Source organism: Triturus cristatus, chromosome 5_2 (assembly GCF_964204655.1).
Source record: "Triturus cristatus chromosome 5_2, aTriCri1.1, whole genome shotgun sequence".
Lineage (NCBI taxonomy): Eukaryota > Metazoa > Chordata > Amphibia > Caudata > Salamandridae > Triturus > Triturus cristatus.
Window position 1 is genome coordinate 55,939,764 of NC_140588.1, and position 25,891 is coordinate 55,965,654.

Below are 25,891 nucleotides of genomic sequence, written 5' to 3' on the forward strand. Positions count from 1 at the left end.
TTTCCTGTCTTTTCGTGTCTCTCCCCATTTCTATGTTATATTTCTCCCTGTTTTTCTCTTTGTCTTTCTTCCTGTCTTTCCATCTATTTCTGTCTTTTGCCCACTGTTTTTGTCCCCCTTCCTGTCTCTCCCTCCTTATGACTCTGTCTAACTTTATTTCTCTCTCCCCAATTCTAACTCTGTCTTTCCTTGACTCTCTCACCCATATGTCTCATATCTCCCAATCTATCCCTATTTTCCCTCTTTCCTTGTCTCTGTTTCTGTCTTACATTTTCCCTGTCTATTGCTGTATATCTATCTTTCGATGTCTCTCACTATATTTAATTTATCTGCCTCTCCTGTCATTCTTGCGTCCTACCCTGTCTCCCCCTATATCTCCAACTTTCTCTCCCCTGTCTATCTCTCTCACTGGTTTTGTCTGACTTTCATTATGTCTAAATCTCTCTCTCCTGTTTATGCCTATCTTTTTATTTATCTCTCTGACTTTTACCTCACCCTTCTCTCCCCAAAGCTGACTCACCTTGGTTCTCTCCCGGTCTCTCTGTGTTTTCTCTGATGTTTTCCATTTCTCCCTATGTTCCTCTTACTTTATGAGGCTGTTTTCCTCCCTCTTCATTCTCTCCCCATATTCCTTTACCTGAGCCTGTCTTACTGTCTTGGGCGAAATGCACATTAGAGGCGCAATGCTTTATTTTCAGGTACTCAGTCATTTATACTAACTGAAAGGAGATGAAGAGGATGTGGCATTACTGCCAGAGCTGCCGACTGCAGAAATGGGAAGCCAGGTTCGATTCTCGGCGTCCGCTCAATATCCTGTAATTATGGGCAAATCACCTAACCTCCCAGTGCCTACCAAAAATGAACGTGTCTTTGTGTAACGTAACTGATGGTCATTTAAAGCACTCCAATACCTCACGGGAGAGTTGGTGCTATATAAACCTGCAAAGGATTCAGCCCTGAAAGGTTAGAACTGCAAAGCTTTGGGTTTAGTTGCTTTCTATCTGTGTTATACATGAACTGAAACAAAGTGAATAGCACGACTGTTCGCAAGGGTACCAGATTTATTTGTTTGTCACTTTGTTTCCGAGAGTTGGTCCAGAGTTGCCGGGAGCAGGGGATAGTGGACAAGTTGCAAATAAATACATGCTTACATTGAAGGATGAATAGCTAGAGTCTTGAATTGTCAGCACGTAGTGCACCAAAGTCTTCCCTCTCGTTTGCTTCACTAACAAAAATTACGAAAAAAACAATTTATCAAAAACGATTGACTTTAGTTTGTGCGTTGTCAATCTGGGCATTGCAGTGCATAATCATATGGTTATTGGTAGACTGCAAAGAAATAAATTGCAGTTTCTTCTTTTCGGGCAGCCCTTGTCAAACGCCTATTAATTGTGCAAACTGTCACTTGCAAAATACATTTTTTTTCAAAAGGGTTCTTCCGTGGTTCGTTGTTAAATTCAGTGTCTGCACTAATTACAAACCCCTTGCGACACCGATGCGTCACTTTTAATTTGGAAAAATGTGAGTACCGGCGGCACAGGGGGCTTGTAAATAAGCCCCCATGTTTTCAAGAGTTTTTCTCAATGCTGCAATCAACCTGTGTTTGGATGTTGGGGGGGGGGAGAGGTGTTCCTTTCATTCCTAACTTAAATGCTCACCTCTGTGATCAGCCGAAACACAAAGGCTGCGATCTGCATACATTAACACTTTGACGGCTGCTCAGGAAAGTGCTCTACCTAGAAGGAACTGCGAACCACCTGCTCTTTGACCTGTCGCCTGAGAAAGGATGAAGATTTAATTTCTTAATTTTCTTTAAAGCCGATTTGTAGGGCCCGCATTATGACGAGCATGTTCTTGCTGTTGAAATTATTACTTGCTTTTAAACCGTGTAGCATGAGGCAATTTTGCTGTTTTAGTGCTTTTAAACATTATACGTCAGTTTGTTTGACGTAATGTAACTATGATAGATAAAAAGACATTATCACGTACCCTCAATGTATTATATTTTACATTTTTCAAACTATGCCACCTACTGTTATTTAGCATTGTAAAGAGAAGGAGACAGATGTTGGAGGAAACGTCGAATTGTCTCTTCTCATGTGTGATAATGCAGATTTTGAGATCAATGTTACACGCCCCAAGGCCTCACATTCTGTGGGAAGTGGATAGAACTGTCTTTTGTCTCCCTTTGAAGGGACAAGGCTGTGGGTCTGACAGCACAAGTGCACTGTAGCACCTTTCAACTCGTGATAGAGATCATTGTAAATGTTCTGAAGAATCTTGCTGCAGGTCTGGTAAACGTGTTTGCAAGGGTTGAGTAGATGTTTACTTTATGAAAAAGGTGTGCTCTGCAAATGGTACACTTCTCTCAAGGCATAGATTAGGAAAATAATTTGCAAAGATGTAGACTTATTTGGGACTGAGTGCTTTTGAAAAACAGCACTGTGAGTTGTGTAGCTTAGATGTGTTGCAAGTGATTGTTTTGCACTGCCTAAATGGTAGGCTGCTAAGATAGTTCAGAGGGCTGAGCGTCTCTCCCCGGAAACATACGGGTCACTGCTGGTTTAAGTCCTGACATGGACAAGGATGTCTATACAAATATCTAGAGTTATGGTGGCATCTTGTACGTAATTGGCTAGTTTTTTTTATTGCACACTACATGAATAAGAAATATTGGTCACCGTTCCAATATTAAAACTGTGGTTGCACCAACAACAAAGGAATGATGGATTGACTAAGGCAACAGTATATGCTTTTATATAGTAATATGGTGCCTCGAGCTGATCTCATGCACACAAACCCTGATTAATTTAATCTCACAATTTGCAGGTTCAAACTGCCCAAATAGCGAAGCCACAAATGTGTGCTTCCCTACGGCATAGTACTTATTGGTGTACAATTTGCATCTATTTCTCATGTGCATCACCCAGAATGGGAAACTATACACAACATGCATATAATTCATCAATTCCCAGGTTCAAAAACTGGAATTTCAATTATATACACACCTTGAACCTGCAATTTGTGTCAGGTTGTACCTAACACAAATCACAGGTGCAAAGTCCTGCTTCATACCCATTTAAGATTTTGTGCCCAATGTGCTTATCTAGAAATAATGTATGGCGTTTGAAAAAATCGACTACGTAAAGAGTATACCTATAATTGGCCTTTACAAACAAAATCTTAAAACTACACCTTTATATGCACTCCGAGATATGGACATATGTTTTTTTTTCTTATTCACAGAAAATTCCATTGTTCATTTGGCAAGCTGCCCAAGGTGCAGGTTTCAAGCATACATCTGTACATGTCATGCAACCTTTTTTTTTGTAGGCCTTTCACCAGTGCAGAAGTTTACACTCAATCTGTATTGGAAACACTTTAAAAAAAATCTCTATTGGGGAAATATTTCTCTGTGTGGCAAAACCTGCTCTGAACTAAAATGACCACCATGAATCTGCTCCAGTGTGTATAGTCCTATATTTGAATTAAATAGATATCTTTTTTTCTTTCAGTAATTTATTCGTATTTAGGATAGAATACGTAATACAGGCTATTTCAAGAAGAAAAGTACATGGCATTCATGCTCATTAAGGCATTTTGAGACGACTGTTATCTTTATTGTGATATTATCAGATAAATCACTTAATTTATGTAAGTGTGTGAGAGAGAAAGAGAGAGAGAGAGAGAGGGAGAGAGAGAAAGAAAGAATAGTTCTAGAGGGAGAGGAGATTAAGGGGTACAGATGTTTAATACATGGGATTCTGCAATTCCTGTGTATAAATTCATCTGTATAAACTCATCTCCAATTTCTTTATAATAGGCAACTTGTCACGCACCCAGACATCTATTATAAAGAAATGATGTCAGAGCTCAACTGTACGAACTCGTTATAGTTGAGGTCTGGCATCACAATGCTTGTTAGCAGGCGAGAGGAGAGTCAAGTTAGCTCACAGAACATAACTAAAGCGGCTGTTTAAAGTAGTAAACAAAAAATATTGCTTTTATTTCTTCTGCTTTTTTTTCTAGCTGTACAGGGGCAAGCAGACCGGCAACATGTTTAAGTCAGAATCTTAATGCATGTTTCAACATATTCTGAGCTACTGCGCCTTTAAAAAAAACTGATTCGTATTAAACTGATTCAAATATGCAATTAATTTCTTCATGTTTAATTTTGCAACTATTCTTCATGTTTGCAAACATTCTTTCTCTTTCATATGAATGAGCTACCACCAATGAATCAAGTGGTTTGTGGAAATAGTGATGGTGTGACCATTGGAAATAATAAAGTACCCCTTGCTGTGCATGATAAGGATATTGAAAGTCACCTTGGATTTCCATGACCTTACAAAAAAACTCAGCTTTCAGCCTCATATCTCTATAGGCAGTGGCGACTGGCAACATTAATAATGGTGAGACACTCACCATAAAGGCTGGCGGCTACCGGGCACTTCAAACCGATGCTCCTCTATCCACGCCGATCCTGGGGGTGACGAGGAGCAGGAAGGAAAGGGAAGGATTTCCTTCCTTGCGCAACACAAATCCAACCAATCCTGGAGCAGCAGAGCAGTTCCAGGAATGGTTGGAGCAGGCTGACCCAGCACTCATTTTGAGGCTGGGGGTCTGTGCCTGCAATCCCTCAGCTGTTTTACACTGCTGGGATTGCGGGCATTGAAGTGCACATGTCAGATTGGCAGGCGGCAGGCAGTATTGAGCACCTACAACAATGTCATCCTACAATCTGCAGGAATCTGCCCCCTCCCCCCCCATTCACTCGCTATGGCCAGCAGCAAACAGAATAATAAAATAGTTATGACCATTTTATTATTATGCGTTTACCACTGCACACTCAGCAAGTAGAGCAACACCGTTCTGCCCACAAAGTGAAGCCACCCTTGTCTAAACAGCCAAGTAACTAATCAAGGACTTGCAACATCTCCAGTTGAGATCAATTAGGGGCAAGAGGGTAGTAATCAACACTTTTACAGTGGATTAGAGTTTCGGCTGTGTTAGACCTGTCAGCCTTAGGGTGGTCTTCCCCCAAACCTTCTGCTTTTGTCCTCCATTTTTTGCAGATCTTTCTTTTTGTTGGTCTTAGGACTTTGCGCACTTTACGACTGCTAAGCAGTGCTAAAGTCCTTGTGTTCCCTCTTTTAAACATGGCAAAATTGTCTTACACCCACTTGGCACATTTAATTCACGAGTAAGCCCCTACTAAACTGGTACTACATGTACCAAGTGTTGTATTCCGCTTTAGGTGTCCGTATATAGGTTTCCTGAATCATGTCCTTAGATAGGCACAATTTGCATTGCCCTTATATAGGCATAAGATCCCAGTCCTTATTTAGGCATTAGCCATGCTATCCAAATACAGACATGGTCACCTACATCCGTTCACCCAAACGTCACAACGAGTTCCTAGAAACCAGACTTTTATACAGTTGGGAGTTTCCCTAGCCCAGGATTATTGATTTATCCAAGAACTAATTTATTATGCATGAACCGCTATTCCTTAAGGGTTCATTCATGACGTCTTCCCCTGCCTGACTTTACGTCAGTGCAAACATTCCTAAGCACCTTCCAGATATAAATTTACCTTCCCTTGCCACGGCAAGGAGGGCAAGTACGGAGGAGACCTCGACTTTAGAGGAGCCCTTGTCCCAGCCTGACGCACCGACAAGAGATGCGGTCATCCCTGCCCGCAGAAAATCCAGCTTCCAGTGTTCTGACTCCCTTCGCGGGGTGTTAGAGTTCGAGACCCGGAAAGAGATTCCCACCTCTCTCATTCTCAAGGTATGGAGCTGACTAGAACCTAGAGGGACTCTTGGCATTCTATACTGAACTATAGAATAACATCCTATAGAATACAGCACCTACTTCTTACATAGTACTACACTTAGGTTAGGTACACTGGGGTAGAACTAGTTAGAGAAGCATCTCATGAGTACTCACATTTTTAGCCTATGTTATTTATGTATATGAATATATGTGTCATAGCTAAAAGATAATGCTAGCGCAGTATTATTTCTTTCTACTGCTTACGCTGTACATAATATATCTTGCATACTGTCTTGTGATTATAACAGCTCATATCTCTTACACGAGAAACAACTGTTCAATAAATCATTTTATTGAAACGCCGGTCTATTCTTTCTGTGTAACTCTGAAGAAACTAAGCATGCACGATTAGCTGAGCGAAACTGTTATCTGCTGTTTCCACGATTCTGAGAGTGTTCCGATTCTAAAGGGAAACAAAGTTGTCATGTTTATGCGGTAGCCAGAAACTACTCCCTTCTTGTTTACAGGGAGTTTCCAGTGGCCCCTGAGTTAGCTGGTACAAATGAATTAAGTTTAATATACTCGATAGGGGCATACTGATCTCAGTCCTGTGCCAAATCTATAGGGTATATTATTCCAATGCGCAGAGCCTATTAGAGAAATAGGAACTATACTATACCAGGGCCTGTAAATTAAATGCTTGTAGTGGGCCTGCAGCACTAATTGAGCTACCCACATAGATAGCTCTTTTAAACAGGTCATAAGTCTGATAATGCAGCCTGTATGTGCTGTTTTAATTATTCTATTATAACCTTGCAAAATAAACCTCCTTTCAAAACATATGTCACCCCAAGGGTAGGCCCTAAACAGCCCACAGGGCAGGGTGGAGAGTATTTAAAAAGTTGGACATGTACTTTTAAGCTTTACATGTCCTGGTAGTGAAATTCATCAAATCCGCTTTTCACTACTGCTAGGCCTACCTCTCGTAGGATAACATTGGGTTACCTTAATGCTTTGAACAAGCGATACCTTTCAATTGGGAGCAGATAGGGATATTGACTTTGGTGTCTAGAGAATAGAACTTTAAAGCCCTTTTTAATGGTAAAGTTGGATTTCAATTCACAATTCTGAAGATGGCACTCTTAGAATGTTGACGTTTTCTTATTCCAAACATTTTGTCTCTGCAGCCTTTATCCTGGATCACATGACTAGGTGTAGTTGGCAATTGGTCTGTGTGTATTGCTCCTAGACAGTAAGAGAAAGAGGAATAAGTGAAAGCAGGATGGGCCACCTCTGACTTGATGAGTGGGAGTACACTTTTGTTGTGTATATTTGATACTAACAGTGAGTGGTAAACATATATGTTTGCCTAAATATGACACACTATGTATATTATTTTCATGCTGTTACTGACTGAATAACTGTTAACTATAGACTTTGTTCCTTTGTTTTGTTGCACTTTGATTATATATTTCACTTATGATGACCTTTACAGGTTGTTGGTGATCTTAAATTTTAGAGATTGCCTTAGCATGTTGCATATGTAAGATGAATTCCGATAATTTGGTATAGTATTAAGTGGCTTGGTTATTTGCTGTGTGATATGCCTGATAGATTATCTAGTTATTTTACCCTGCATAGCTTTTCGTGGGCTTGTAAATATGGCCCCTTTTCACACTGCACTTTGTGTGAAAGGAGCGTGCCATGGGTGTTCCTGTGTGTGTTCCCACACAACACTCAGGGTTTCTGCGGCATTCCCAGATTTACAATGTTTCATAATCCTGGGAATGCGTCAGAATCTTACGCCTCTCCAGGGGAGGTGTAAGGAGGTGCAACAATGAGAAATACTTTTATTTCCCCTCATTTTTTCCTCTTTCAATGCTACACACATAGAAAGAGGAAAACACCTCTGTGATTGTTTTTGTGCAGGAAGGATACCATCCTGCACAAAAACAATCTCCCCTAAAATGCAGACACCCTTGTGCCATGGCGCAAGGGTGACTGCATTGGCACATGGCTGCCAATTGTGCACCGGCACAGGGAGAGCTCAGGGATGCCTCATGTTGTTGTAAATATGACGCATCCCAGTGCTTTAAAAGTGACACAGCATGGTGCAGCCAAATGGCTTGCGGTTTCCCCGCTGCATCACTTTCTTGTAAATAAGGTCCTATATCTTTTCTAAATTTGTCCTCCCCATAACAGAGCGCTTGGGTGGCCACAAGTCAGACTATAAGACTTAGAATAATTTTCCTGCAAATCCAGGTCTTCCATATAAGTAAAACATTAATCTAGGAGACATGTAGGCCATTTACTTTGTGGGCAAGAAGCACTGCATCATCCGCATATAAGAGAATTGGTACTGGTTGAGATCCCATGCGAGGAGTTCTTTGCCTTTATCCACTAGATGTTTGTTGAATCCATTTATAGAGCAGGAAAGTAAAGAGCGCCAAGATGCATCCCTGTTTAATACCCCTGGCGGAACTAATATGAGGAGAACATTCCCCAGAGGGGCCCAAAACAGACCCTAACTGTAAAGTCCTGATTAAAGCACCTTATGAGGACAAGGAGTTACATCACTCCATTCTATGTCACTCATCTGTACGGCAGCACCCAGTGCCAGGAACCCTGGTCCAAATACCTCCCGCAGCTACACCACTGACGAGCTCCACCTGCTCAACCCTGGACGCCGCTACAAATGTTGCTGCCGAGCCGCACCTCAGTCCACAGTGGGCCAGTTTGTCTGCTCACATTGCCACTTCACCTGTCTCCACACCCCCGCGCCCACCGCCCATGCACATGCTGCACTTCTCAGCAAGTAGGAACAAAACAATTTAAGGTAAGTCCTAATTGGGCCGTGGATCACGCGAAAAGGCATCATAGATGGGAGAGTAGCCTATGCTTTTGATGGTGAAGGTGTGAGTGTGACCTGAAGGGTATATCAAGCTTCTGAAGTAGTGGTCCTAAACGCAGGAGGCTGAGACACCCTGTGGGACCCAGGGTTGGTGAAGGATAAGCACAAGGGAAGTACAGCTATGGCCTGTCAGTTAGAGGAGGTCATCTGCTGTTTGGGTGGTAACCCTGAGAGGTGACCCCCATCTCCTGTAGCACTCCAGAGTAAGTATCTCCATTTTCCAAGGCCTCAGAGGAGGAACTCCATGGTCACCAGAGCATTTGTGGAATGTAGCTGCTGGCACCTGGGTTAACTGCCTGACGCTATGGACCTACTTGACCCCCAAGGCATGCAATTAACGCTTGACTCCCCAAAAAGAGGCCATCTGTCTCGGGACTGTCAGTGTATAGAATGCAACATGCAGTGATTGTCCACAAGTATGGGATCAGTACTCAGTGTCCTATCTAGTATTGCATCCCAGTCATTATAATTGAGTATTTGGGCCACTATGAAACATGGAGGGCCTCCCGCTGAGACCCTCCATGCTCCATGGATGTGAAGCTGTGGTGGGGGACCAGGTCTTTTTACCAGGTAGTCAATAATATTGCTGCTATGGAAACATTGTTGAGACATGAGCGGTCCTCCGAATCCTCTGCTCTTTGTTCCAGAGTACGAACCATGTCCTGTAAGCCCTGTACCCAAGTTTGAAGGTCAAACATAGGTGGCTGTAGCTCAGCCAATGTTCTCTCAGAGTTGGTGACGCACTCCGCAAGGCACCTGTGATTTTTCAGCAGGAGTTTCACTTTGGTTGCCACAGAATCCCACTGAGAGGGCTTGCAGCCCTAGGTCGTGGCTAGTCTCTCTGGACTGCGGCTCTGCTGACTTGCTGTATGGGTACTCTGACTCTCGACAGTGATCAGCAGTAGGGGACCACAGAGCACCAGGGCCCCCTGGGACCAATTGATTTCCTCCCGGAAGCATTCCGCGGGTCACTTTACCCAGCTGATAGGGGCCTTGCCAGGTCGAGGTTTCCCCGCTTTGCCCACAGCAAAGATGGACAAAGAACCAGGCAGTGTTCCACCCCCAGACCCTCCAGCACTGGACCACAGACCTGGGGATGAAATCTCCCTTGCATGGATAGATAATAGCCTGATTAAAAAAGCTTTGAGCTGTGAGGCTTGCTTCAGGTGTCTGTCGTGTTTGCCACGCAGGCCATGCCTCCTAGCATGAACATTGGTGTAATCACATGCACTCTTTAAGGGGCCTTTAACTTCACTATATCAACACACTATCTGTGTGGGTACTTGATCATGATTTCCTTCAAACACTGTCTCTGAGGGAATGTGAACATTCGTATCATTACACACAAATCTGTTTGGACCTGAGCATCATTATCTTCAAACGCTCTGTGTGAGGATTTAAGCATTGTTTTTACACACTATTTTTAGTGGGGACTTGAACACAATCATCTTCACACTATATCTCTGTGGAGACTTGAACATCATTATAATAACACATCTTTGTGAGGACTTGCAAATCACTATAATATCATACCCTCTCTGTGGGTGCTTGAGCCTTCCTATAATTACAAAAAACCTCTGTCTGGACTTGATCATCATTAACTTAACACTCCCTGTGAATTTAATCTTTGTCATTACACACTATTTCAGTGAAGACTTGAATATAATCACCTTCCCACACTATCTCTGTGGGGACTTGAACATCATTATAATAACACTATCTTTGTGGGCATATGAACATTACTATAAGAGCACACTATCTCTGTGGGACATACACATCACTATAATAACATACCATCTCTGAGGAAACTTGAACATTTCTATAATTACATACAGCCTGTGTGCAGACTTGCACATCATTAGTTTCCTACTCTTTGTAATGAGATTTAAGATTTGACAATACACACTATTTCAGTGGGTACTTAAACACAATCATCTTCACACACTATCTCTGTGGGGACATGAACATCACTATAAACACACTGTGTTTGTGGGAACTTGAAAATCACTACAGTAACACACTATCTCTGTGGGCACTTGAGCATTCCTGTAATTACACACAACCGTTGTTTGGACTTGAACATCCTTAACTTCACACTTACAGTATGGGTATTTAAGCTTTGTCTTTATACAATATTTCAGTGAAGACTGTAATACAATTATCTTCCCATGCTGTCTCTGTGGGGACTTGAACATCACTATGATACCACATTATCTCCACAGGGACATGAGCATCACTAAAATGCCACACTATCTTTGAGGGACTTGAAAATCTCCATAATAACACACTAACTCTGTTAGGATTTGAACATCACTAGAATAACATACCATCTCTGTGGAGACTTGAGCTTTCCTATCATTACACAAAACCTCTGCGTGGACGTGGCCATCCTTAGCTTCACACTCTTTATAATGGGATTTAAGCTCTGAAAGTACACACTATTTCAATAGAGACTTGAACACAATCATCTTCACACACTATCTCTGTGGGGACTTGAACCTCACTATAATAACACACTATCTTTGTGTGGACTTGAAAAAACACTGTAATAACAAACTATATTTGTGGTGACTTGAAAAAACACTATAAGAACACACTATCTTTGTGGGGACTTGAAAAACACTATAATAACACACTATCTTTGTGTGGACTTGAACATCTGTATAATAACACACTATCTTTGTGGGGACTTGAAAAACACTATAATAACACACTATCTTTGTGGGGACTTGAGCATCACTATAAGAACACACTATCTATGTGGGGACTTGAACATCTGTATAATAACACACTATCTTTGTGGGACTTGAAAAACACTATAATAACACACTGTCTTTGTGGGGACTTGAACATCACTATGATCACACACTATCTATGTGGGGACTTGAGCATCACTATAATAACATACCATCTTTGTTGGGACCATAACATTACTGTAATTACACACAAGCTCTGTTTGGACTTGAACATTATTAGCTTCACATTATCTGGATGGGGATTTAAGCTTTGTCTTTACACACTATTTCAGTGGGGACTAGAACACTATGCACTAATCCTGGGGACTTGAACATCCCAATAATCAAACACTAACTCTATAGGGACTTGGATATGATTACATTCAATCATTATCTCTGTAAGAACTCCTATAATCATTTGCTATTTCTATGGTTTACTTGAATAAAACTATCTTAACATTCTAACTTTGTGGGAACTTTCATCACGGCTGAAGCCACCATCTCTATATAGACCCTGGTGCTGCTATAATCACATACAACCTCTGATGGCATCATCACACACCATCCCAATCCAGTGATGACATACCACCTCTGTGATCATCATCCGCCACAACTCCAATGCAGACATTAACATTATATGCATCCCTAGGGAGGTGTGGTCCAACAGCTATTTTGGCGTTGTAGTGTTTTAGTGTTTTAATGTTTTAGTGTGTTAGTGTTTTAGTGTTTTAGTGTGTTAGAGTGTTTTAGTGTTTTAGTGTTTTGGTGTTGTAGTGTTTTGGTGTTGTAGTGTTTTAGTGTTTTAGTGTTTTATTGTTTTAGTGTTTTAGTGTTTTATTGTTTTAGTGTTTTAGTGTTTTATTGTTTTATTGTTTTAGTGTTAGTGTTTTTGTGTTTTAGTGTGTTAGAGTGTTTTAGTGTGTTAGAGTGTTTTAGTGTTTTAGACTGTTTTAGTGTGTTAGAGTGTTTTAGTGTTTTAGTGTGTTAGTGTGTTAGAGTGTTTTAGTGTTTTAATGTTTTAGTGTGTTAGTGTTTTAGTGTTTTAGTGTTTTAATGTTTTAGTGTGTTAGTGTTTTAGTGTTTTAGTGTGTTAGAGTGTTAGAGTGTTAGAGTGTTAGCATGTTTTAGTGTTGTAGTGTTTTAGTGTGTTAGTGTTTTAGTGTGTTAGAGTGTTTTAGAGTGTTTTAGTGTTTTAGAGTGTTTCAGTGTTGTAGTGTTGTAGTGTTTTAGTGTTAGTGTTTTAGTGTTTTTGTGTTTCTGTGTTTTTGTGTTTTAGTGTGTTTTAGTGTTTTAATGTGTTAGTGTTTGTGTTTTAGTGTTTTAGAGTGTTAGAGTGTTAGAGTGTTAGAGTGTTGTAGTGTTTTAGTGTGTTAGAGTGTTAGACTGTTTTAGTGTTTTAGTGTTAGAGTGTTTTAGTGTTTTAGTGTTTTAGTGTTAGAGTGTTTTAGTGTTAGAGTGTCTTAGTGTTAGAGTGTTTTAGTGTTAGAGTGTCTTAGTGTTAGAGTGTTTTAGTGTTAGAGTGTTTTAGTGTTTTAGTGTTTTAGTGTTTTAGTGTTAGAGTGTTTTAGTGTTTCTGTGTTTTTGTGTTTTAGTGTTTTAATGTGTTAATGTTTGTGTTTTAGTGTTTTAGAGTGTTAGAGTGTTAGAGTGTTAGAGTGTTGTAGTGTTGTAGTGTTGTAGTGTTGTAGTGTTGTAGTGTTGTAGTGTTTTAGTGTGTTAGAGTGTTTTAGTGTTTTAGTGTTAGACTGTTGTAGTGTTGTAGTGTTGTAGTGTTTTAGTGTGTTAGAGTGTTTTAGTGTTTTAGTGTTAGAGTGTTTTAGTGTTAGAGTGTTTTAGTGTTAGAGTGTTTTAGTGTTAGAGTGTTTTAGTGTTAGAGTGTTTTAGTGTTTCTGTGTTTTTGTGTTTTAGTGTTTTAATGTGTTAATGTTTGTGTTTTAGAGTGTTAGAGTGTTAGAGTGTTAGAGTGTTAGAGTGTTAGAGTGTTAGAGTGTTAGAGTGTTGTAGTGTTGTAGTGTTGTAGTGTTTTAGTGTGTTAGAGTGTTTTAGTGTTAGAGTGTTAGAGTGTTTTAGTGTGTTAGAGTGTTTTAGTGTTTTAGTGTTAGTGTTTTAGTGTTAGAGTGTTTTAGTGTTAGAGTGTTAGAGTGTTAGAGTGTTAGAGTGTTAGAGTGTTTTAGTGTTTTAGTGTTAGAGTGTTTTAGTGTTAGAGTGTTTTAGTGTTAGAGTGTTTTAGTGTTAGAGTGTTTTAGTGTTAGAGTGTTTTAGTGTTAGAGTGTTTTAGTGTTTTAGTGTTAGAGTGTTTTAGTGTTTTAGTGTTAGAGTGTTTTAGTGTTAGAGTGTTTTAGTGTTAGAGTGTTTTAGTGTTAGAGTGTTTTAGTGTTAGTGTTTTAGTGTTAGAGTGTTTTAGTGTTAGAGTGTTTTAGTCTTAGAGTGTTTTAGTCTTAGAGTGTTTTAGTGTTTTAGTGTTTTAGAGTGTTAGAGTGTTAGAGTGTTTTAGTGTTTTAGTGTTTTAGTGTTAGAGTGTGTTAGTGTTTATGTTTTAGTGTTTAAAGTGTTGTAGTGTTTTAGTGTTGTAGTGTTTTAGTGTGTTATAGTGTTTTAGTGCTTTAATGTTTTAGTGTGTTACTGTTTTAGTGTTTTAGTGTGTTAAGAGTGTTTTAGTGTTTTAATGTTTTAATGTTTTAGTGTGTTAGTGTTTTAGTGTTTTAGTGTGTAAGAGTGTTTTAGTGTGTTAGAGTGTTTTAATGTTTTAGAGTGTTTTAGTGTGTTCGAGTGTTTTAGTGTTAGTGTTAGTGTTTTAGTGTTTTTGTGTTTTAGTATTTTAGTGTGTTAAAGTGTTTTAGTGTTTTAGTGTGTTAGAGTGTTTTAGTGTGTTAGAGTGTTTTAGTGTTTTAGTGTTTTATTGTTTTATTGTTTTATAGTTTTATTGTTAGTGTTTTTGTGTTTTAGTGTTTTAGAGTGTTTTAGTGTGTTAGAGTGTTTTAGAGTGTTTTAGTGTGTTAGAGTGTTTTAGTGTTTTAGTGTTGTAGTGTGTTAGAGTGTTTTATTGTTTTAGTGTTTTATTGTTTTAGTGGTTTATTGTTTTAGTGGTTAATTGTTTTAGTGTTTTATTGTTTTATTGTTTTAGTGTTTTATAGTTTTATAGTTTTATAGTTTTATAGTTTTATAGTTTTATTGTTTTATTGTTTTATTGTTTTATTGTTTTATTGTTTTAGTGGTTTATTGTTTTATTGTTTTAGTGTGTTAGAGTGTTAGAGTGTTTTTTTTGTTTTAGTGTTTTATTGTTTTAGTGTTAGTGTTTTTGTGTTTTAGTGTGTTAGAGTGTTTTAGTGTGTTAGAGTGTTTTTGTGTTTTAGACTGTTTTAGTGTGTTAGAGTGTTTTAGTGTTTTAGTGTTGTAGTGTGTTAGAGTGTTTTAGTGTTTTAGTGTTTTAATGTTTTAGTGTGTTAGTGTTTTAGTGTTTTAGTGTTTTAATGTTTTAGTGTGTTAGTGTTTTAGGGTTTTAGTGTGTTAGAGTGTTAGAGTGTTAGAGTGTTAGCATGTTTTACTGTTGTAGTGTTTTAGTGTGTTAGTGTTTTAGTGTGTTAGAGTGTTTTAGAGTGTTTTAGTGTTTTAGAGTGTTTCAGTGTTGTAGTGTTGTAGTGTTTTAGTGTTAGTGTTTTAGTGTTTTTGTGTTTGTGTTTTAGTGTTTTATTGTTTTAGTGTTAGAGTGTTTTAGTGTTTCTGTGTTTTTGTGTTTTAGTGTGTTTTAGTGTGTTTTAGTGTTTTAATGTGTTAGTGTTTGTGTTTTAGTGTTTTAGAGTGTTAGAGTGTTAGAGTGTTATAGTGTTATAGTGTTATAGTGTTGTAGTGTTTTAGTGTGTTAGAGTGTTAGACTGTTTTAGTGTTTTAGTGTTTTAGTCTTAGAGAGTTTTAGTGTTTCTGTGTTTTTGTGTTTTAGTGTTTTAATGTGTTAATGTTTGTGTTTTAGTGTTTTAGAGTGTTAGAGTGTTAGAGTGTTAGAGTGTTAGAGTGTTGTAGTGTTGTAGTGTTGTAGTGTTTTAGTGTGTTAGAGTGTTTTAGTGTTTTAGTGTTTTAGTGTTAGAGTGTGTTAGTGTTAGAGTGTTTTAGTGTTAGAGTGTTATAGTGTTAGAGTGTTTTAGTGTTTTAGTGTTTTAGTGTTAGAGTGTTTTAGTGTTTTAGTGTTAGAGTGTTTTAGTGTTAGAGTGTTTTAGTGTTAGAGTGTTTTAGTGTTAGAGTGTTTTAGTCTTAGAGTGTTTTAGTGTTTTAGGGCCTCATGTAGGTAGCCAAATACCGGTCGGTAACGGCCAATTTTCGGTAATTATACCGTTACCGACCGGTATTTTGGCTATTGGTATGTAGGGGGACAATTTTTGGTTTCGGAATTTACCGAATCGGTAAAATTACCGATTCGGTAATAATACCGAATCGGTAATGTTACCGAATCGGTAACTTTTCCGAATCGGTAATTTTACCGATTCGGTAAATTCCGAAACCAAAATCGAGATGTAGGGGGAGTGTGTGTGTGTGTTTAAGAGTCGGTATTTACCACCAACTTATAGTTGGTGGTAAATAATTAATGTATGTGTTAATGCATTTTTACGCGCGTAGCAGTGTGCAATGTGGCATACATACATGCCCTTAGGGCATGTATGTGTGCCACATGTGCACACATGGCCGAATCAGGGGTGCAACAGGGTGTCAATGTGACACCCTGCCACCCTTGCATGTGTTCCCCCATTACCAAATCGGTATTTACCGATTCGGTAATGAGGCATACCTTCCCATCAATGGGAAGGTATGCCTCATTACCGAATCGGTAAATACCCATTCGGTAATTACCGAATAGTAACGAATCGGTAAAAAATACCGACTCATTACCTACATACGAGTTACCACTTCTAAAATACCGATTCGGTATCGTTCGGTATTTTAGAAGTGGTAACTGGTATGCTACCTACATGAGGCCCTCAGTGTTTTAGAGTGTTAGAGTGTTAGAGTGTTTTAGTGTTTTAGTGTTAGAGTGTGTTAGTGTTAGAGTGTTTTAGTGTTAGAGTGTTATAGTGTTAGAGTGTTTTAGTGTTTTAGTGTTAGAGTGTTTTAGTGTTTTAGTGTTAGTGTTTTAGTGTTAGAGTGTTTTAGTGTTAGAGTGTTTTAGTCTTAGAGTGTTTTAGTGTTTTAGTGTTTTAGAGTGTTAAAGTGTTAGAGTGTTTTAGTGTTTTAGTGTTTTAGTGTTAGAGTGTGTTAGTGTTTATGTTTTAGTGTTAGAGTGTTTTAGTGTTTTAGTGTTAGTGTTTTAGTGTGAGAGTGTTTTAGTGTTAGAGTGTTTTAGTGTGTTAGAGTTTTAGTGTTTTAGTGTTTTATTGTTTTATTGTTTTATTGTTTTAGTGTTTATTGTTTTAGTGGTTAATTGTTTGTGTTTTATTGTTTTATTGTTTTAGTGTTTTAGTGTGTAAGAGTGTTTTAGTGGTTAGAGTGTTTTAGTGTTTTAGAGTGTTTTAGTGTGTGTTAGTGTTTGAGGGTTTGAGTGTTTGAGTGTTTGAGTGTTTGAGTGTTTGAGTGTTTTATTGTTTTATTGTTTTATAGTTTTATTGTTTGTGTTTTTGTGTTTAAGAGTGTTTTAGTGTGTTAGAGTGTTTTAGTGCTTTAATGTTTTAGTGTGTTACTGTTTTAGTGTTTTAGTGTGTTAGAGTGTTAGAGTGTTAGCGTGTTTTAGTGTTGTAGTGTCTAACTATTTTAGAGTGTTTTAGTGTGTTAAGAGTGTTTTAGTGTTTTAATGTTTTAATGTTTTAGTGTGTTAGTGTTTTAGTGTTTTAGTGTGCAAGAGTGTTTTAGTGTGTTAGAGTGTTTTAGTGTTTTAGAGTGTTTTAGTGTGTGTTAGTGTTTGAGGGTTTGAGTGTTTGAGTGTTTGAGTGTTTGAGTGTTTTAGTGTTTTATTGTTTTATTGTTTTATAGTTTTATTGTTTGTGTTTTTGTGTTTAAGAGTGTTTTAGTGTGTTAGAGTGTTTTAGTGTTTTAATGTTTTAGTGTGTTACTGTTTTAGTGTTTTAGTGTGTTAGAGTGTTAGAGTGTTAGCGTGTTTTAGTGTTGTAGTGTCTTACTATTTTAGAGTGTTTTAGTGTGTTAAGAGTGTTTTAGTGTTTTAATGTTTTAATGTTTTAGTGTGTTAGTGTTTTAGTGTTTTAGTGTGTAAGAGTGTTTTAGTGTGTTAGAGTGTTTTAGTGTTTTAGAGTGTTTTAGTGTGTTCGAGTGTTTTAGTGTTAGTGTTTTAGTGTTTTTGTGTTTTAGTGTTTTAGTGTGTTAGTGTTTTAGTGTTTTAGTGTTTTAGTGTGTTAGAGTGTTTTAGTGTGTTAGAGTGTTAGTGTTTTATTGTTTTAGTGTTTTAGTGTTTTTTAGTTTTATTGTTAGTGTTTTTGTGTTTTAGTGTTTAAGAGTGTTTTAGTGTGTTAGAGTGTTTTAGAGTGTTTTAGTGTGCTAGAGTGTTTTAGTGTTTTAATGTCTTAGTGTGTTAGTGTTTTATTGTTTTAGTGTTTTATTGTTTTAGTGGTTTATTGTTTTATTGTTTTAGTGTGTTAGAGTGTTTTTTTGTTTTAGCGTTTTATTGTTTTATAGTTTTATTGTTTTATAGTTTTATTGTTAGTGTTTTTGTGTTTTAGTGTGTTAGAGTGTTTTAGTGTGTTAAGAGTGTTTTAGTGTTTTAGTGGTTTATTGTTTTAGTGGTTAATTGTTTTAGTGTTTTATTGTTTTATTGTTTTATTGTTTTAGTGTTTTAGTGTGTTTTTGTGTTTTAATGTTTTAATGTTTTAGTGTGTTAGTGTTTTAGTGTTTTAGTGTGTTAGAGTGTTTTAGTGTGTAAGAGTGTTTAGTGTGTTAGTGTTTTAGTGTTTTAGTGTGTTAGAGTGTTAGAGTGTTTTATTGTTTTAGTGTTTTATTGTTTTATTTTTTTTAGTGTGTTAGTGTGTTAGTGTTTTAGTGTGTAAGAGTGTTTTTGTGTGTTAGAGTGTTTTAGTGTTTTAGAGTGTTTTAGTGTGTTAGAGTGTTTTAGTGTTACTGTTTTAGTGTTTTTCTGTTTTAGTGTTTTAGTGTGTTAGAGTGTTTTAGTGTTTTAGTGTGTAAGAGTGTTTTTGTGTTTTAATGTTTTAATGTTTTAGTGTGTTAGTGTTTTTAGTGTGTTAGAGTGTTTTAGTGTGTAAGAGTGTTTAGTGTGTTAGTGTTTTAGTGTTTTAGTGTTTTGGTGTGTTAGAGTGTTAGAGTGTTTTATTGTTTTATATTTATTGTTAGTGTTTTTGTGTTTTAGTGTTTAAGAGTGTTTTAGTGTGTTTTAGTGTGTTAGAGTGTTTTAGTGCTTTAATGTTTTAGTGTGTTACTGTTTTAGTGTTTTAGTGTGTTAGAGTGTGAGAGTGTTAGCGTGTTTTAGTGTTGTAGTGTTTTAGTGTTTTAAAGTGTTTTAGTGTTTTAATGTTTTAGTGTGTTAGTGTTTTAGTGTGTTAGAGTGTTAGAGTGTTAGAGTGTTAGCGTGTTTTAGTGTTGTAGTGTTTTAGTGTTTAGCAGCCTCATGCATCAAGCCGAAATCCAGTCGGTAAAATACCGATTCGTTATTAGCTCCCGGTAGCGAGTCCCAAATACCCAATCCCAATGCATCAACCCAAAACGTGAGCAAATAAAGAATCGCAAAATAAATATCCGCTAACATACCGAATCGCTAATACCCAAAATGCTAAATTATCGAATCGCTATATACTGATTTTGCAGTTACCGAAACACTAACAACTCCCGGAAAGTGCCAATAGCAAATAACGAATCACACCCCAATTGTTTTAGTGTTTTATTGTTTTAGTGTTTTATTGTTTTATTGTTTTATTGTTTTATTGTTTTATTGTTTTAGTGGTTTATTGTTTTAGTGGTTTATTGTTTTAGTGGTTTATTGTTTTAGTGGTTTATTGTTTTAGTGGTTTATTGTTTTAGTGGTTTATTGTTTTAGTGGTTTATTGTTTTAGTGGTTTATTGTTTTAGTGGTTTATTGTTTGTGGTTTATTGTTTGTGGTTTATTGTTTTAGTGGTTTATTGTTTTATTGTTTTAGTGTGTTAGAGTGTTAGAGTGTTTTTTTTGTTTTAGTGTTTTATTGTTTTATTGTTTTATAGTGTTATTGTTTTATAGTTTTATTGTTAGTGTTTTTGTGTTTTAGTGTTTAAGAGTGTTTTAGTGTGTTAGAGTGTTTTAGAGTGTTTTAGTGTTTTAATGTCTTAGTGTTTTATTGTTTTAGTGGTTTATTGTTTTAGTGGTTAATTGTTTTATTGTTTTATTGTTTTATTGTTTTATTGTTTTAGTGTTTTAGTGTTTTAGTGTGTTTTTGTGTTTTAGTGCTTTAATGTTTTAGTGTGTTACTGTTTTAGTGTTTTAGTGTGTTAGAGTGTGAGAGTGTTAGCATGTTTTAGTGTTTTATTGTTTTAGTGGTTTATTGTTTTAGTGGTTAATTGTTTTATTGTTTTATTGTTTTATTGTTTTATTGTTTTAGTGTTTTAGTGTTTTAGTGTGTTTTTGTGTTTTAGTGCTTTAATGTTTTAGTGTGTTACTGTTTTAGTGTTTTAGTGTGTTAGAGTGTGAGAGTGTTAGCATGTTTTAGTGTTTTATTGTTTTAGTGGTTTATTGTTTTAGTGGTTAATTGTTTGTGTTTTATTGTTTTAGTGTTTTAGTGTTTTAGTGTGTTTTTGTGTTTTAATGTTTTAATGTTTTAGTGTGTTAGTGTTTTAGTGTTTTAGTGTGTTAGAGTGTTTTAGTGTGTAAGAGTGTTTAGTGTGTTAGTGTTTTAGTGTTTTAGTGTGTTAGAGTGTTTTAGAGTGTTTTAGTGTGTTAGAGTGTTTTAGTGTTTTAATGTCTTAGTGTTTTATTGTTTTAGTGGTTTATTGTTTTAGTGGTTAATTGTTTTATTGTTTTATTGTTTTATTGTTTTATTGTTTTAGTGTTTTAGTGTTTTAGTGTGTTTTTGTGTTTTAGTGCTTTAATGTTTTAGTGTGTTACTGTTTTAGTGTTTTAGTGTGTTAGAGTGTGAGAGTGTTAGCATGTTTTAGTGTTTTATTGTTTTAGTGGTTTATTGTTTTAGTGGTTAATTGTTTGTGTTTTATTGTTTTAGTGTTTTAGTGTTTTAGTGTGTTTTTGTGTTTTAATGTTTTAATGTTTTAGTGTGTTAGTGTTTTAGTGTTTTAGTGTGTTAGAGTGTTTTAGTGTGTAAGAGTGTTTAGTGTGTTAGTGTTTTAGTGTTTTAGTGTGTTAGAGTGTTTTATTGTTTAGTGTTTTATTGTTTTATTTTTGTTAGTGTTTTAGTGTTTTAGTTTGTAAGAGTGTTTTTGTGTGTTAGAGTGTTTTAGAGTGTTTTAGTGTGTTAGAGTGTTTTAGTGTTACTGTTTTAGTGTTTTATTGTTTTATTGTTTTATTGTTTTAGTGTTTTAGTGTTTTAGTGTGTTTTTGTGTTTTAGTGCTTTAATGTTTTAGTGTGTTACTGTTTTAGTGTTTTAGTGTGTTAGAGTGTGAGAGTGTTAGCGTGTTTTAGTGTTTTATTGTTTTAGTGGTTAATTGTTTTAGTGTTTTATTGTTTTATTGTTTTATTGTTTTATTGTTTTATTGTTTTAGTGTGTTTTTGTGTTTTAATGTTTTAATGTTTTAGTGTGTTAGTGTTTTAGTGTTTTAGTGTGTTAGAGTGTTTTAGTGTGTAAGAGTGTTTAGTGTGTTAGTGTTTTAGTGTTTTAGTGTGTTAGAGTGTTAGAGTGTTTTATTGTTTTAGTGTTTTATTGTTTTATTTTTTTTAGTGTGTTAGTGTTTTAGTGTTTTAGTGTGTAAGAGTGTTTTTGTGTGTTAGAGTGTTTTAGTGTTTTAGAGTGTTTTAGTGTGTTAGAGTGTTTTAGTGTTACTGTTTTAGTGTTTTTCTGTTTTAGTGTTTTAGTGTGTTAGAGTGTTTTAGTGTGTAAGAGTGTTTAGTGTGTTAGTGTTTTAGTGTTTTAGTGTGTTAGAGTGTTAGAGTGTTTTAGTGTTTTAGTGTTTTGGTGTGTTAGAGTGTTAGAGTGTTTTATTGTTTTAGTGTTTTATTGTTTTATTTTTTTTAGTGTGTTAGTGTTTTAGTGTTTTAGTGTGTAAGAGTGTTTTTGTGTGTTAGAGTGTTTTAGTGTTTTAGAGTGTTTTAGTGTGTTAGAGTGTTTTAGTGTTACTGTTTTAGTGTTTTTCTGTTTTAGTGTTTTAGTGTGTTAGAGTGTTTTAGTGTGTAAGAGTGTTTAGTGTGTTAGTGTTTTAGTGTTTTAGTGTGTTAGAGTGTTAGAGTGTTTTATTGTTTTAGTGTTTTATTGTTTTATTGTTTTATGTTTATTGTTAGTGTTTTTGTGTTTTAGTGTTTAAGAGTGTTTTAGTGTGTTTTAGTGTGTTAGAGTGTTTTAGTGCTTTAATGTTTTAGTGTGTTACTGTTTTAGTGTTTTAGTGTGTTAGAGTGTGAGAGTGTTAGCGTGTTTTAGTGTTGTAGTGTTGTAGTGTTTTAGAGTGTTTTAGTGTTTTAATGTTTTAGTGTGTTAGTGTTTTAGTGTTTTAGTGTGTTAGAGTGTTTTAGTGTTTTAGAGTGTTTTAGTGTTTTAGAGTGTTTTAGTGTTTTAGAGTGTTTTAGTGTTTTAGTGTTTTAGTGTTTTAGTGTGTTAGAGTGTTAGAGTGTTAGAGTGTTAGAGTGTTAGAGTGTTAGAGTGTTAGCGTGTTTTAGTGTTGTAGTGTTTTAGTGTGTTAGAGTGTTAGAGTGTTTTAGTGTTTTAGAGTGTTTTAGTGTTTAGCAGCCTCATGCATCAAGCCAAAATCCAGTCGGTAAAATACCGATTCGTTATTAGCTCCCGGTAGCGAGTCCCAAATACCCAATCCCAATGCATCAACCCAAAACGTGAGCAAATAACGAATCGCAAAATAAATATCCGCTAACATACCGAATCGCTAATACCCAAAATGCTAAATTATCGAATCGCTATATACTGATTTTGCAGTTACCGAAACACTAACAGCTCCCGGAAAGTGCCAATAGCAAATAACGAATCACACCCCAATTGTTTTAGTGTTTTATTGTTTTAGTGTTTTATTGTTTTAGTGTTTTATTGTTTTATTGTTTTAGTGTTTTCTTGTTTTAGTGTTTTATTGGTTTAGTGGTTTATTGTTTTAGTGGTTAATTGTTTTATTGCTTTATTGTTTTATTGCTTTATTGTTTTATTGCTTTATTGTTTTAGTGGTTTATTGTTTTATTGTTTTAGTGTGTTAGAGTGTTAGAGTGTTTTTTTTGTTTTAGTGTTTTATTGTTTTATAGTGTTATTGTTTTATAGTTTTATTGTTAGTGTTTTTGTGTTTTAGTGTTTAAGAGTGTTTTAGTGTGTTAGAGTGTTTTAGAGTGTTTTAGTGTGTTAGAGTGTTTTAGTGTTTTAATGTCTTAGTGTGTTAGTGTTTTATTGTTTTAGTGTTTTATTGTTTTAGTGGTTTATTGTTTTAGTGGTTAATTGTTTTAGTGTTTTATTGTTTTATTGTTTTAGTGTTTTAGTGTTTTAGTGTGTTTTTGTGTTTTAATGTTTTAATGTTTTAGTGTGTTAGTGTTTTAGTGTTTTAGTGTGTTAGAGTGTTAGAGTGTTTTATTGTTTTAGTGTTTTATTGTTTTATTTTTTTTAGTGTGTTATTGTTTTAGTGTGTAAGAGTGTTTTTGTGTGTTAGAGTGTTTTAGTGTTTTAGAGTGTTTTAGTGTGTTAGAGTGTTTTAGTGTTTTAGTGTGTAAGAGTGTTTTTGTGTTTTAATGTTTTAATGTTTTAGTGTGTTAGTGTTTTTAGTGTGTTAGAGTGTTTTAGTGTGTAAGAGTGTTTAGTGTGTTAGTGTTTTAGTGTGTTAGAGTGTTAGAGTGTTTTATTGTTTTAGTGTTTTATTGTTTTATTGTTTTATATTTATTGTTAGTGTTTTTGTGTTTTAGTGTTTAAGAGTGTTTTAATGTGTTTTAGTGTGTTAGAGTGTTTTAGTGCTTTAATGTTTTAGTGTGTTACTGTTTTAGTGTTTTAGTGTGTTAGAGTGTGAGAGTGTTAGCGTGTTTTAGTGTTGTAGTGTTTTAGTGTTTTAAAGTGTTTTAGTGTTTTAATGTTTGTGTGTTAGTGTTTTAGTGTTTTAGTGTGTTAGAGTGTTTTAGTGTGTTAGAGTGTTTTAGAGTGTTTTAGTGTTTTAGAGTGTTTTAGTGTTTTAGTGTTTTAGTGTTTTAGTGTTTTATTGTTTTATTGTTTTATTGTTTTAGTGTTTTCTTGTTTTAGTGTTTTATTGGTTTAGTGGTTTATTGTTTTAGTGGTTAATTGTTTTACTGCTTTATTGTTTTATTGCTTTATTGTTTTATTGCTTTATTGTTTTAGTGGTTTATTGTTTTATTGTTTTAGTGTGTTAGAGTGTTAGAGTGTTTTTTTTGTTTTAGTGTTTTATTGTTTTATAGTGTTATTGTTTTATAGTTTTATTGTTAGTGTTTTTGTGTTTTAGTGTTTAAGAGTGTTTTAGTGTGTTAGAGTGTTTTAGAGTGTTTTAGTGTGTTAGAGTGTTTTAGTGTTTTAATGTCTTAGTGTGTTAGTGTTTTATTGTTTTAGTGTTTTATTGTTTTAGTGGTTTATTGTTTTAGTGGTTAATTGTTTTAGTGTTTTATTGTTTTATTGTTTTAGTGTTTTAGTGTTTTAGTGTGTTTTTGTGTTTTAATGTTTTAATGTTTTAGTGTGTTAGTGTTTTAGTGTTTTAGTGTGTTAGAGTGTTAGAGTGTTTTATTGTTTTAGTGTTTTATTGTTTTATTTTTTTTAGTGTGTTATTGTTTTAGTGTGTAAGAGTGTTTTTGTGTGTTAGAGTGTTTTAGTGTTTTAGAGTGTTTTAGTGTGTTAGAGTGTTTTAGTGTTTTAGTGTGTAAGAGTGTTTTTGTGTTTTAATGTTTTAATGTTTTAGTGTGTTAGTGTTTTTAGTGTGTTAGAGTGTTTTAGTGTGTAAGAGTGTTTAGTGTGTTAGTGTTTTAGTGTGTTAGAGTGTTTTATTGTTTTAGTGTTTTATTGTTTTATTGTTTTATATTTATTGTTAGTGTTTTTGTGTTTTAGTGTTTAAGAGTGTTTTAATGTGTTTTAGTGTGTTAGAGTGTTTTAGTGCTTTAATGTTTTAGTGTGTTACTGTTTTAGTGTTTTAGTGTGTTAGAGTGTGAGAGTGTTAGCGTGTTTTAGTGTTGTAGTGTTTTAGTGTTTTAAAGTGTTTTAGTGTTTTAATGTTTGTGTGTTAGTGTTTTAGTGTTTTAGTGTGTTAGAGTGTTTTAGTGTGTTAGAGTGTTTTAGAGTGTTTTAGTGTTTTAGAGTGTTTTAGTGTTTTAGTGTTTTAGTGTTTTAGTGTTTTAGTGTGTTAGAGTGTTAGAGTGTTAGAGTGTTAGAGTGTTAGCGTGTTTTAGTGTTGTAGTGTTTTAGTGTGTTAGAGTGTTAGAGTGTTTTAGTGTTTTAGAGTGTTTTAGTGTTTAGCAGCCTCATGCATCAAGCCAAAATCCAGTCGGTAAAATACCGATTCGTTATTAGCTCCCGGTAGCGAGTCCCAAATACCCAATCCCAATGCATCAACCCAAAACGTGAGCAAATAACGAATCGCAAAATAAATATCCGCTAACATACCGAATCGCTAATACCCAAAATGCTAAATTATCGAATCGCTATATACTGATTTTGCAGTTACCGAAACACTAACAGCTCCCGGAAAGTGTCAATAGCAAATAACGAATCACACCCCAATTGTTTTAGTGTTTTATTGTTTTATTGTTTTATTGTTTTAGTGTTTTATTGTTTTAGTGTTTTATTGTTTCAGTGTGTTATTGTTTTATTGCTTTATTGTTTTATTGCTTTATTGTTTTATTGCTTTATTGTTTTATTGCTTTATTGTTTTATTGCTTTATTGTTTTATTGCTTTATTGTTTTATAGTTTTATTGTTTTATTGTTTTAGTGGTTTATTGTTTTATTGTTTTAGTGTGTTAGAGTGTTTTTTTTGTTTTAGTGTTTTATTGTTTTATTGTTTTATAGTGTTATTGTTTTATAGTTTTATTGTTAGTGTTTTTGTGTTTTAGTGTTTAAGAGTGTTTGTGTGTTAGAGTGTTTTAGAGTGTTTTAGTGTGTTAGAGTGTTTTAGTGTTTTAATGTCTTAGTGTGTTAGTGTTTTATTGTTTTAGTGTTTTATTGTTTTAGTGGTTAATTGTTTTATTGTTTTATTGTTTTATTGTTTTATTGTTTTACTGTTTTAGTGTGTTAGTGTTTTAGTGTGTTAGAGTGTGAGAGTGTTAGCGTGTTTTAGTGTTTTATTGTTTTAGTGGTTTATTGTATTAGTGGCTAATTGTTTTATTGTTTTATTGTTTTATTGTTTTAGTGTTTTAGTGTTTTAGTGTGTTTTTGTGTTTTAATGTTTTAATGTTTTAGTGTGTTAGTGTTTTAGTGTTTTAG